The following is a 13793-nucleotide window of genomic DNA, read 5'->3' on the forward strand; positions in this document are numbered from 1 at the left end:
TTCCCTTCCACAACAGACTTACCAGCTGCACGCAGCTCTTCAAGCTGCCAGGCTGGTATCAGAAATTGGATCAGTATCAGCCAATATACCTCCTTAAAAACTGGCTATCAGTTTCAGCCCCAGAAATCTGTATCGGTACACCCCAGTTGGAAACCTACCATCATGAGCCGTATTTGGCCCAGGGAGTTTCAGTGGCATAGTGAGCTTTGCCTGTGCTGTGCCATAATTGGGAAGCCGGGGGAAGCAGCAGTGGTGGCTACGTGCTAGTGCCAGCCTACCTCAGACTGAGCTGGGTCATTCTGGCGCAGTGCCGGAAAACATCGCTAACCACTGATCTATGCACCCACATTTCCAGGACTGGGACAGCAGAATGTTCCAATATTAAAATCAAGGATTGATGGTACCAAGGTAGTTCCCTTCAGGAATTTGTTGAACAGATGTTATCTGCGCCTCTTTTCATTAGATGTCTGTACAACTCAGAAAATCACAGAACCGGAGGGACCTGTAATATTGTTGTCATTTGTCCAACACTATAATCAAGTCCAGCCCCCTGCCAAGGGCAGGAAATTATTGCACTCAAATGAGCTTAACAAGGTGCTTGTCCAGCCTCATCTTGAACGCCTCTATGGAGGGTGACTGCACTATGTCTGCTGGGAGTGTGTTCCAGATGCTGGTGACCCTTACAGAGAAAGAGTTTTTTCTTAAGTCTAGCCTAAACTTACTCTCTATCAGTTTATGCCCATTGGTCCTCATCATCCCTTGAGGTGCCTTTCTGAAGAGTTGCTCCCCTAAATCTTGATGCTCACCCCAATGTACTTGTAGGCAGCTATCAAGTCACCTCTCAGCCTTCTCTTGCTCAGACTGAACAGGCCCAGTTCCTGGAGTCTCTCCCCATAGGACCTACCCTCCATGCCTTTAACTATGTGAGTGGGCCCTTCTTTGTACCCTCTCAAGCTTATCCATATCCTTCTTGAAGTCCAGTGCCCAGAACTGGACGCAGTACTCCAGCTGAGGCCACACCAGTGCCGTACAGCAAGGGAGGAGCACCTGTCTGGATCTATTGGCCACACATCGGCTGATACATGCCAGAGTCCTATTTGTCCTTTTGGCGACTTCACTGTACTGCTGGCTCATGTTCACCTTTTGGCTGATCATGACCCCCGGGTCTAGTTCAGATGCTGTGCCAGCCAGTGGGCCACCACCCATTGTGTAGTTATGATGAGGGTTCCTCCTACCCAGATGAAGGACCTTGCACGTCTCCCTGTTAAACCTCACCTGATTCCATTCCACCCATGAATCCAGTCTGTCAAGGTTGTCCTGGATCTTTACCCTGATGTGCCCATATTGCCCCACAGCTTGGTATCATCCTCAGACTTAATCATTGAGCTTTCCATCCCCTTGTTCAAGTCATTAATAAATACATTAAAGAGCACAGGTCCAAGCACTAATCCCTGGGGGACACCACTGGAGGCAGCTCTCCAGGATGAGGCCATCCCATCTATTACAACTCTCTGTGAGTGGCCTCTAAGCCAGTTGTCCACCACCTCACTGTAGACTGGTCCAGCCCAGTACCCTCCAGTTTGTTTGAGAGAATCTCATGGGAAATGGAATCAAAGGCTTTACTGAAGTCTAAGTAAATGATGTTAACTCATGTCCCTCATCCAGACAGCTAGTTACCTGGTCATAGAAGGACACTAGGTTTGTCAGTCATGATCTGCCCTTGACAAAGCTGTGCTCGTTGCTTCTTAAAACCCCATCAATTACCAGCTTGTAGTTAATGGCTTCCTTAACAAATTTTTCAAAGATTTTACATAGGACTGAAGTCAGGCTGACTGGTCTGTAGTTTGCAGGGTCATCCCTCTTCCCTTTCTTAAAGCTGGACACCACATTGGCCCTCTTTCAGTCATCCAGGACTACTCCCGAGTTCCACAGCTCTTCAAACAACTTGGCCAGCGGTGCTGCTATGAGCTCAGCCAGTTCTTTCAGGACTTTCGGTGCAAGCTGTCTGGCCCAGCAGACTTGAAAACATCCAAGCGCTGTAGGACATCCTTCACCTGGTCAGGACTGATTTCATGTAATCTCTTGTCTTCCCCATGTTCCCTGGGCCTCTGGTCAGCTGAGCAGCCCCCGTTTGATTTCAGGAATACTGATGGGAAGTATGTATTTAGGAGTTCTGCCTTTCACGGGCATCAACTGTGGGCTGCCCCTGACTATTCATTAGGGGTCCCACAGTGGATCCCACTTTTTTCTTGCTCCCCATGTATCTGTAGAAGGACTTTTTGTTGTCTTTTATTCCAGTTGCCAGCTTGATTTCCATGCCTACCTTAGCTTTCCATGTCTGGTATCTGCAGGCCCTGGCAATACAGGTGTATTCCTCTCTGGTTGCTGAGCCATTCTTCCATTGCTTATATGCTTCTTCTTTCATTTTCAACAGCTCCCTAATATTTCTGTTGAGCCAAGAGTTGGCTCCTTTCCTGCTTTTTGTCCACGTTGGGGATGGCCTGTTTTTGAGCTGTGAGAATTGCCTCAAGGAAGCACCACCACTCCTGGACTCCCAATCATCCAGTTGCTGGTTGCAAAGAGCCTCTCCAACTAGCCTTTTGAGTTTACCTTCTTGAAATCTAGGACTTCTGTTCTGCTGACTGATTTCACAGTCTTACGGTGGATGATGAACCTTATCAGGTTGTGATTGCTGTCACCCAGAGTACCGCCAATCCTCAGAACACCTATGATGTCCTCCCGCTTGATCAGCACTAAATCCAGAGTGGACTTACCCCTAGTAGGCCCTCCCACAACCTGTGTCAGAAACAGATCACCTATTATTGCGAAGAAGTTGGCTGACCTGTTGGAAGTGGACGAGTGGTCTTCCCAACAGATGTCAGGGTAGTTGAAGTCACCTATGACAATTGTGTCTCTAGTGCTAGCTGCCTCAATCAGCTCTCTGGAGAATGCCTGATCACTATCCTCTTCTTGGGAGGGAGTCCTGTAGTAGACTCCCCCCATCAGGTCTCCCTCTTCTGATCCCCCTTGTATCTTGACCCAGAGGGTCTCAAGGGACCCTTTCCTGCTGTCAGATGCGACTTGCAGGAAGGGGTACCTGCTCTTTCACATAGAGGGCCACACTTTCCCCCTTCTTCCCAACCAGATCTTTCCTATAAAGCCCATAGCCCTCAATATTCATTATTGGCGAATGTAGCTGTTAGTGTGTTGCAAAACACTGTGCCTCCTATTTCAACGCTTTCAGAAGCAGACGATTCCAAGAAATGGTGTTGTATGCCAAGCCGGTACACAAAAGCTGCTGCAACTTTGAGCCCATGTTTGTAGCCAGACTCTACGTGTCTCAGTGCACGAGAGAGGACCAAGTGCTGCCAAAGAACCACGTCTTAGATGTGATTCTTAGAGATGCTAAGACAGTGCTTTGGCTAAGTGCTGGCTGAGAAGGGGCTTTGATCCTCAGCAACTTGGAGGATTCCTGCTGTGCTCAGGGACATGGGTCTTTTTGTTAACAAAGGGTGCGGTCTTTGATGTAATTTTGGCTCCACAGAACTTTCCTAATGGAAACGATCCAGAAGACACCAAATTTGGCTACTTACTTGCGTCATGAAGGGGCAAAATTATTTTTAGTTTGGTGCAGACATACTCTGACATTAAAATTTATGAGCAAAGAGGACTCTTCACCCCTTTCTGACCTCTAGATAGAGTATTCAGAAGTTCAAACTCAACAGCTACAACCCCGGTGTTCAGAGCCAGTTCTGTAAACAACCTTTTCAGAGTAGACACGGGCTTGCCAAAAACAGCCAACAAGGAAACTCAGTATTTGCCCTGGATTCTTACCCAAGTGCTGCACGGAAACACAATATCCTTCAGCACAGCACTGTTTTCTTTTCCACCACCCAACACTTCAGATTCACTCCAGGCACCCCTTTCCCTCTCAGTGACAGATGTGCTGCTACAGATAGTCAGCCCTATTTAATTATTGCTTTCTGCAGTCAGCTCTATGCAGCCAGGAGAGTCCACAAATCTTTTCATGCCTTTTTTTCCCCCCTCCTAAAAATCCCAGGATTTTAGGCATATTGGACTAGATACCGTGCTCCATTATATCCAGAGCAAACCCAGTGAAAGTAAACTGGTTGCTCTGGATTTCTCCTTTTATAACTAAAAACAAGTCCGACTACACACAGAGGTAGGACGCTGAAGTGTACCAGAGCTTCCAGGAGATCCCCCAATAAAACCGAGCTGAATAAGCTTCCCGTTCTGCAGATGCCAGACAGACTTGCCCATTCAAATACTCCACAGCTCAAGGGAAAATGCATTGAGCCAGGAGCTAAGGGATCCTGCAGTTGAGTGTGCTAACTAGAGGCAGCAGTTAATATTTCTACCAACTTCCTTCTGCGAAGAGCAGAACACTCCTTCCGCCAGGTAATTAAGCCTCAGACTCAAAACAGAAAAGCTTCTCAGGGGCTTTTACGTGCACAAAATAAATCAAACCAAAGGAAGGGGAACAGCAACAGAAAGAGGGCCCCTGGCCATCTTTCTCATCAGAATTAGTTATGCTGCTTCCTGAAGGAAGGGAAACATTGGGAGCAGCTCCCATCCGCTAGGAGATATGGCATTGTCCTGCGAGGGAAGCATGCCAGAAAAAGCCTTCCGTGCTCTATCTCAGACTTCCTGAGGGTTTCAGCCTTCAAAAAGCCTGACTGGGAGTCTAGAGTTCAGCCACCATGCAGTTGAACACATGCTGGCTCTCCTGATCTCCCACTTGCCCCTCCAGCTGGAGCCTGCAGAAACAGCTGCGCTGCGTCTCAGCTGTGGACAGCGGCCTTCGCTCTCCTCCAAGTCCAGCCCCATTTCATAGTAATTTGCAGGCACAGACTAGGAGGCCTAAAGCGCCTGGGCTGCCTAGCAGATGGAGCTACCCAGAGAAGTCCTGGTTGAATCCATTTCTTTTAAGGGGAGGCTCCTGATGAGCACATGGAGCCCCTGCTGCCCCTATCAGGGTCATAGTCATGCAAAGGCAATTCTGGACAGCTTGGCTTGTGTAGGCGACGTATTGGAAAAAATGGAACCAAATTATCTTGCTGGGATCCTATGATCCCTGCTGACCTCCTGCCCCTGGGGCAGAGGGCTGGACTCGATCCTCCGGGGTCCCCTCCAGCCCTTGTGTCTATGAATCTATGAATCTAGGAATTATTACCCATTTAAGTGCATCTACGCATACGTGCAGGCTAAATTACATTTAGCTCGACCTAACTAGGGTTCTGGTTCTCAGGAATCAGAGGTTGATGCATTAGAGGTTTTCACCAGTTTAGTTAGCTCCACTTCAAATTGAACTTAGCGTGATGTGGCTTTTCTATCATAGTCCAGGTCACAGTGGCTGGGTGAGGAAGTTGAAGTTTAAAGAGAGTCCAGTGAGGAGGGCTGGCTGGAAGACTTGTCCATTAAAATACTCATTGTAGAGACATCACTGTTAAATCATGGCCACCTTGCCATAGCTTGCTTTTCTCTCTGACTCATTCCTGAATGTGCTCTCCAGTTAAATAGGGTGAAAAAATGTCACTGGAAGGGGAAGGGGACAGAGATGTATCAGGGCAGCTCCAAGCCCGGTGCAGCACCATGCTGACTGCAGTGGTGCGATCAGCTGCTGCGGTGGCAGTGGCTATTCTTGTGTTTCCCCTGTCCCACTGCCCCCAAAGGCAGTCCCCAGGGGTGCTGCCCTGGCAAATGTCCCTAGGCAGGGTACTAGCTTGCCTTCTTGCCAGCTTTTCTAGCAAGGGGATGTAGTACCTGGTGCAGACACTCCTGTGTTCCCCCTGGCCCCAAAGGCACGTGAGTCATTGCGCAAAGAGCAGGCTAAAGAGCACTTCCTCCCCAGGCAGACAGTCCCTAGCCCTGAACAGAGCTGGTTAAACAGTAACCAGCACAGCTGAGAAAGTGAAAGCAGGATTCTTGTTCACATGGCAGCAGTTCTCCCAGAGTCCCTCCAAACTCACGCAGGGATGCCAGGCTCTGCAGCTGCCGACGGAGGCATCACCTCGGCTAACTCAGCTCTCGCCATTTCTGTCAGTATTACAGCACTGCCCACAGCTGCACCTCATGGCTCAAGCACATTGCTTGCAGCCTAGATCACTAACCACGGAGTCACGCCAGAGACAGGAGGAGAGCAAGTGTTTGCCCTGTGTTTTGTCCACAGCCAGTCTCCTTGTGCAACTCAAGAGACCCTGAGCTTGACTTTCCTAACACTGAGTTTATAAAGGCAAAATACAACCAATCTACAGTGAAAGGAGAACTCATTTGTTTAAGTCTCATACTATGACTGCTCTCAGTCCAGAGGTATCTCCCCAACCACAGGTGCATCTCACTGTCAAAGCACAGCAGGAATAGGATACCCTACACTAGAGGATGCTGCTGCACCCGAGACAGAGGACTGCCCAATTCAAAGCATTCCTTCAACCTGTAAGCAGTTAAAGGGTCAGATTTTTGAGTACCCAGCCACTGGTCCTAAACAGGAGCAAAACAGCTTTGACAATCCAGCCTTTACTCTTTTCCATTGAATCAACCAGCAAATGTTCTGGATCTTCCCACTTCTGAGTTGTATCTGAACAACCCCTCATTTTGGAAAAGTTCTCTGGCCTCCTCGGAGCTCAGCACATCCCTTCTCCATGCCTGCAGACTAGCAGTCCACTCTCACTTTCCTGATGCTCGGGCATTTCTGCCATACAGAGCCACCTCTGTGCCTTTTTTTTTTTTTTTTTGGTACTTCCTACTGGACCCTCATTACAGTGAAAACCACTATTTTATTTTCAAATTTAGAGTCAGATAAGTCTGGAAGCAGAGCCCCCTCCACAAAGTCCCAAGACCTAGACAATTGCTCTGCTTCTCTTATTTTGTGCTCATTGTCACAGTTAGTAGAAAAGGAGACAGGGTGCATCAGCTGCCCAAACACCCTGTTCTCCATCAGTGGCTCTGAATTGATACTGCCCATCCCTGGAATTTGGGAGGACAATCGATCACGTTCTCCCCAGTTTTCCACTCCTTGCTTTCAGTGTCAAGGATCAGCTGGTTCCTGAACTCTCAGCTTTGGTCTATTCATTTGACTATACAACAAAACAAAAAGACACCAGTGATTATCTGTATGATACTCACGTTCTAAGTCAGGTCCACACAGCAACACTGGGCATCCTCATAGGCCAGGGGGCTTTGAATTCAACAGAGCTCAGCTCCAATAAACACTTCCCTCATGAGTCACATTCCCAAACTATGCACAATGTCAGGAAACATCAGGGATGCCAGACCTTTGGAATGTGCGAGTGGAACGAGAGCCTGGGCAGGGCTGCACATTTTGTGCAGCGTTAAAAAGGACACTGCTCAGCAGCAGGTGTGTGCATAGGCTGCGGGTTCCCAATTCTGAGCAAAGGCCGCTGAGTGCCGCTTGTATAAGCCACTCCAAGTAATCAGGTCTGTGATCTTCAATGGTATGTCTCTGAATGTTCCTGGCAGGATTCTTAAACTGCCATAAAACAGGGCCTACATCCCCTGCGGTATGCAACACTAGGTAATATGGCAAACTCTCTGGATTTGCACAACCCTGCAAACACCTTCCACATCTGAGACAGGAACAGCCAAAGCAGGCCAGCAGCTGTCCAGATGGCCAACTGAGGGCTGGGAGGTATCCAAGGGAAGGGAGGCAAGAGTTCCCGTACTCTGCTGGAGCAGTACCCTCCACGAAGACAGTTTGCAGGCACCTGCTCCGACACAAACCACCTCCAGACATGTACAGAAACGCACTGCTAGTCTCACCCAGCCCGCTAAGGGTGGGAGGAGGCAGATGGGAAGTCAACAGCATTTGTGCAGCCTTAGCTGGCAGGGGGAGACTTGAGCCCAGAGCAAGGGAACACACCCATTTCAATGAGATCCTCTCCTTTGCCTCAGCCTCAACTGGTCTCAAGCCCTTTTCCATGGCAGTCATGTTCTCAAGGATCAACGTGCAAAAATCAAGAGATTGTCACCTACTTGGAGTGGCTTATACAAGCAGCACTCAGTCCCCTTTGCTGGATTGCTCAGTATTGGGAACCTGCAAACCATACACACACCTGCTGCTGGGCAGTGCCCTTTTTAACCCTGCACATCAAGGATCAAAGTGCAAAAACCAAGGGAAGATCGCCTGCTTCCAAACACACAACTGCACCACTTAGTCTAGTTCTGCAACAAGACCGTTTCAGAAGCAGAGGCTCTTTCAGCTTTGCTGCCCATGTACAAACTGCAAGGCAAAAAAAAAATTCTCGTTTAAAGGGGAATTACTCAGAATGAGATAAGCCACCAGCCCGAGGAGATGTAAACCCAATCTAGGCAGTGGTGGTGAAAGGGTTAACTCCCTGAGCAGATCAAAGACTGCAGTCCCTGCTCAGAAGCAAGATAACTTAGATAGCAACTGTCAGCTGAAGACCTGCCAACCTCTTACACCACTGGTTTGTGTTGGTTTCCTACTGGAGCCAAATTGTGACTTCACAAAGCCACCTATTGTCCTTCCAAAAACAAAAAAGAAAAGAACAAGCAAAGATCAGGTAAATGCCAGGTTGACGGAAACTGTTCCTGGAAGCCCTTTGCTTAAATCCCTGGTTGGGAAGACTGTGAAGGTTGGCTTGTTTGCAGTGGGTGACTTTCCCATAGTCCATAGGCACCACTGGGACCACTGTCATCACTCACCACTCAGGCTCTGTTTGATGTGTGGTTGGCTGCATATGCGTATACTGCCTGTAGGGCTTTCCACCGCCCTTTAGTAGAGCTAAAGGACAATCTTTAGCAGCAGGAGTCAGTGGTGTGTTCACACACATGCTCACACACACAGGCCAGTGCTACGTTGCTCTGGTTACTGCTACTGATAACGATAACGCTGAGTGGAAAGTGTGTCTCCCTTACATAGTCTGATTTAACAACAACCAAATAGTTGCAGTAAAGAGACAAGAGTCCGGATAATATCTGAGGAGTGTAACAAGTCAACACAAGGCTTTGGAGGGGGCGTTTCACAGGCAAAGGAATTCATCTCAAATCCTTTCTACATGGGCCAAGAGTGGCATAGGATGGGCAGACAGCTCTTGCCTAAGGAGAGTATTGCACAAGGCAAAGCACAGTAATCTGCCACCCTGCAGCTCAAAAGCAGAATTAAGAGGCAGGGGGGACGCTGTCAATGCAGGGGGCATCACTGACCTGGCAGAGTGGTGAGCAGGGCGGAGAGCTGCAGACCCCAGTGTGGTACAGTTAACGGCGAGTGAGATTTGGGGTGCAATGAGCACCATCTTGACCACGACAGCTAAGGATGTGCTAGGGTTTGGTGCATGTGACAGAAAGATAAAGGTCTCATTCAACAGATGAGCAGCACTATGTCCTACTCGGCAAGTACGACTGCTATTTTTGATTCAGGTCATGTCATGGAGTGGCACAGTATGGCTTGGCTTGGGGGAGGGAGGCTAGCAGACAGAAGGAGATGGTCTTAGGACACAATTCTCTCTTTCAGTGCATTGTGATGGTTGGTACATTGAATTAAACCTCAAAACATTTTGGATTTTCTGGCTTTTCAAATTGCAAGGGTGGTTTTGCACATGGGTTTTCCTAAATTACAGATCTCCTTAAGCCACTGCCCCAACTGGCCAGACGTGCATTTGTTCACCTTCAGCTCCCCACTCAGTTGTAGCCTGGGAACACTTCTCCAGTCTAGTCTGGAAAGTCCCAAGCACTGAAGCTGGAGTAGGATAAGTGACCAGGGAGGCACATGTTGAAGACTTCAACTCATTATTTTTCTATGCCAAATGACTTAGGTCATCAAAAATGCAAGGGGAACAGAATCCAGACCAACTCAGGCCAACAAAAGCTAATTTATCTCTGAAAAGCACATTTCCCCCTAGGCTGTGGAAAGGCGATAAGCTCTGAAGACCCAGTGCTGAGACTGTTCCAGAGTCAAAGGGAAACCACTGAGCAAGCAGGCTGCTTCCTCTCTAACAAGCAGGCAGGAATCCTGGATGAGAATTGCCAAAGTGAAGCTGGGAATTCCAGATCCTTGGGAACAAGGATGGCAGCAAGCAAAAGCTTAGGGCAGGGAAGGCAGGTACCGTACGATGACCAGCTTGGGCCTGGTTTCAGAAATGCGAGTTACCCGTAATTCCGGCTGAAGTCTGAAGGTACCTCAAGTGCTCATCTACCTGCACAAATCTGGGGTCATGGGCTCAAACACTGGGCACTCAGTACCAGCAGCCACTTTTGGGGATGTTGGGCCTAAGGAGAGTGAATGAATGCTCTTTGATGCCAGCAATTAGATTTGGCTCTAAATTGAATTCACATAACCAGAGGCCTCTCTGAGACACAGGATGTTGCCACCTGAAAACTTCTCATGTGAGACTCTATAAAGTGTGTTGTATCCCCCTTTCGCTCCTCTCATCCAAGAGGAACCACCACTGTGGGCAGTTCCTATGAGCTCTCTTGTCCTCTGTGCTAGGTAGACACAGGGGAACCGTCGGTCACATGCAGACGAGTGACCCAACACTTCACTGAACACTCACCTTAGTATTTGCTGAAACCCTGGAAGCTGGTATTGAGGTAAGTGTCCACCTGACTTGTTTCTGGTTCGTAAAGTCTGTATCTTTGACTCCACCTCTCTTCTCCAGGAGCTGTTAAAGAAAGGGACCAGTGCAGAGCATGATCCTCCATTGGCCAGTCTTTCACTGAACGCAACAGCTCTGAGTGATGTCCGTAGGCCACCTCAAAGACAACCTCCCAATACACAGTCCAGGCATCTGGTGTTAGAACTGGACTGATTCAAAAGTTCACTCTGAAGCCAGAAGGCCCAGGAGGAGGGGTGGGGTAACACTGACTCAGTGAGGTCACAGCTGGAGGGAGGGAGAAAAGCCTGAATGTCCTCAGTAGCCTAATTCAAGGGTGGAGTCATTATTTTATACTTACTGTCATCATCTCACCCTCTTCTGAGGAACTAAGGCCCACTTATGCTTTGCAAAAAGGCATTGCTGCAAAGGATTTACATGTACATCTTAAGCTTACAACACCTAGAAGAGGTCCTGGGCCAGATCTTCATGGAGGACAAGGGCTTGGATTCATTGATTTCAGTGCAGGCATATGATTAACATCAGCTAGGGGATCTGGTTTTACATTTCTAGTTATGTGTTTAGCTTTGTGCAACATCCAATAGAACAGAACACACAACTGCTGAGACCATTAATCAGCACCAGCAACTAGCCAGGAGAAAAGCACCTGCACCCTGTCCCACAATTCTTTCTCCATTCTTTCACAGACAGAAATGAAGGGGGCTTGCGACATATCCTGAAGGGCCAAGCATAGGTGGATTAATGCAGGGACCAGCTGGGCCTGGGCCCAGGAGCCCCTGCCTCAATGTAGACCAAATCAGTGGCCAGGATGCACAACACAGCGGGCCATGGCTGCTGAGTGCTGTTTGCTGGGCACCCGCTGCAGCTGGACTGAGCCGCAACAGGGCGCGGGGCCGTCCCCAGAGCTTGGTGTGCGCCACAGGTGTCTGGCAAGCAGTGGCTCCACACCCCTGGCACTGGCTTCAGCGCGGACCTGTGGGCAGCCCCAGCTCCTGGCCCAGCCCTGGAAGGCAGCATGTCCCACTCCGGCCGCTGCTCCTGCTGCACCAGTTGGGGACAGAGCCCGTGACTGCAGAGCAGGGCACAGGTTGGGGGCGGGGGCTGGGCCATGGGATGCGGGGCCCCAGGCCATCTTAATCCCCCCTGCAGCTAGGCTGCTTTAGACTGGGGGGTGGGAAGTGTCAGAAGGTGTTAGAAACACAACGAGTATGTTTTACAGAAAACTAAACATGCATTTTTAGCCAAGATGACTTCTGATTCTCATTCCACCATATGCTGCAATGCATATACACACAATCCATGTAAAAGGGGCATGCACTGATTTATGTATGTACATACATCTGTTACACCTCTGTCAGTGCAGCTTGCCAAGTGTGTACGTACACCCCCAGGGCATTTGCACATATGCATGTTTGTGTACACATGCACCCCGTGTGTACAGGAACACACACAAGAGAATACTTTCTCAAACTACCAGCGCTGTTTACATTTGTCTTTTCCCCCCCCTTTCTACAGGGATTAACATTCGTCAGACTTCACAAAACCTCATAATTTAGCTCTACAACCAAAAGCAATTCCGCAAGTTCAAACAGGTTCCTAGGCCACTGTTTCCAGTGAGCAGGTTTTCACCACATACTGGAAAGAGTGCAGTAATGACCCCCCACCCCTACAGGCGCACATATATACTCTTCCCAGCAGAACTGCATGCCGCTGTAGGACTTCATACCCAAAGCCCAGCTGTTAACTCATGCTAGACACAACTGGAACTACAGTCCACAGGCACTATTGTGAAATGAATGAGGATTAATCCCACTGAGGTCAATACAGATCAATCTGCATAAAACTGATTAAAAGGGGATCAAAATCAGGCTCAGGGATTGTGAATTGATACCACAGTTGGTTTAGGCCTCATATGAAAGTGGTGAGGCAAGTACTCTGCTTGTTTAGACAGTGGAAGAGTTTTGCACTTCAGTAATAATAATAAAAAGCCTAGCTCAAGCAACAATCAAAGCCCTTGTTCCCAAGTCATATTACTGAGCACTTTGATATTTCTGAACCTCTGGGAGCGCTTTTGCTAATCTATCACCTTTGCCAGTAAACCTCTTCTGTGCCCTACTGCACCCTCTGCTCACACTTATTTTTTTCCTACCCCGCTGACCTGTCGAGCCACTGATAGGGGCCTCATCAGTGTGCCCATGTGTGTGCTGCAAATACAGTGTCCCTGCATGGATCCTCCCAGGCAGAGGAGTGAACGCTTTCAGAGCCCAGGCACCTCGGCAGCGCTCCTGTGGTCCCTGCCGTAGCATCATGGGCTCGGGCTGCTGCAGCTAAGGGACAGGCTCACCACAACTGGCCATTCCTGGTGCCATTCACTCTCCACCCTCCCCCGCATACACCACTGGGCACAGGGCTGCACCTGCCATGGCAAAGACTCCAGGTGGGAGCTGGGGGCGTTCTGGCACCCCCTTTAAGTCAGCGCCAAGAGCTGGTGCCTCACTGCCACTGCAGTCATGCTGCTGCTTGCAGGGTCTTCACACTGGACAGCACCTTGCCCTGTAGGGCTGCACTGTTCAGACCAAACGCAGCCGGTGCTTTCATGACAGCTGGATTTACTCCAGGAAGAATGGCCAGCCTGAGAAACTGAATCCGAGGCCCAGGAGGATTCAGTGGGATGCAGGCACCTGTCATGATACACAAGGCACTCGGGGGGATCAGAGCATTAGGACAGAGAAATGGAGGCTGCTCCACCCCTGCACAGCTCAGGCTCAGTGACAACAGCTGACTGTCCCCTACCGCAGCGGTTCTCAACCTTGCAAAACTCAAGGCGCCGCTTGGAAAACGCATCTCTCCCAGGCGTCGTTTGTTTCTTCAACTACAAAAACACAGCAGAGCCACTCTGCCGCTGCAAAGGCCTGGGGGAGAGCGCGGCGGGCCGGGCGGTGCACACGACTAGGCTTTCCTCCGGGAGCCTCCAGGTTGAGTCCCGCGGCCCGGGTCTGCACACCTGACAGCTGCCCCGCGCACCGCCGCGGAACCGCTGCCCCGGGGGGGAAAGCTGCGCGGTCAGAGCAACCCTCCACCTCCCACGCAGCCCAGGGGGCTTGCTCCCCAGCCCCTCCTGCCACTCCCGCGGCCCCCCCGGAGCGCAGCCGGCTCCAGGCGAGCTCCGGCCGGGCTGCCTCC

General features: G+C 49.8%; 1 protein-coding gene across 3 annotated transcripts in view; it reads right to left on the minus strand.

Moving 5' to 3' along the window:
- The window catches only part of KANK3 (KN motif and ankyrin repeat domains 3), a 43391-nt gene extending 36182 nt beyond the window's left edge, over positions 1–7209 (minus strand). Inside the window, exon 1 of one of the 3 annotated variants that reach the window (XM_019550632.1) lies at positions 7144–7209. The gene's annotated coding sequence lies outside the window, so the exon portion shown is untranslated. Of the gene's footprint in view, positions 1–4277; positions 4349–7143 lie in introns of those variants that run through there. The other 2 variants (XM_019550633.1, XM_019550630.1) reach the window with 2 other exon arrangements.
- Positions 7210–13793: the final 6584 nt, after the last annotated feature.

Source organism: Crocodylus porosus, unplaced genomic scaffold (assembly GCF_001723895.1).
Source record: "Crocodylus porosus isolate Cpor-Errol unplaced genomic scaffold, CroPor_comp1, whole genome shotgun sequence".
In the NCBI taxonomy this organism is placed as follows: domain Eukaryota; kingdom Metazoa; phylum Chordata; order Crocodylia; family Crocodylidae; genus Crocodylus; species Crocodylus porosus.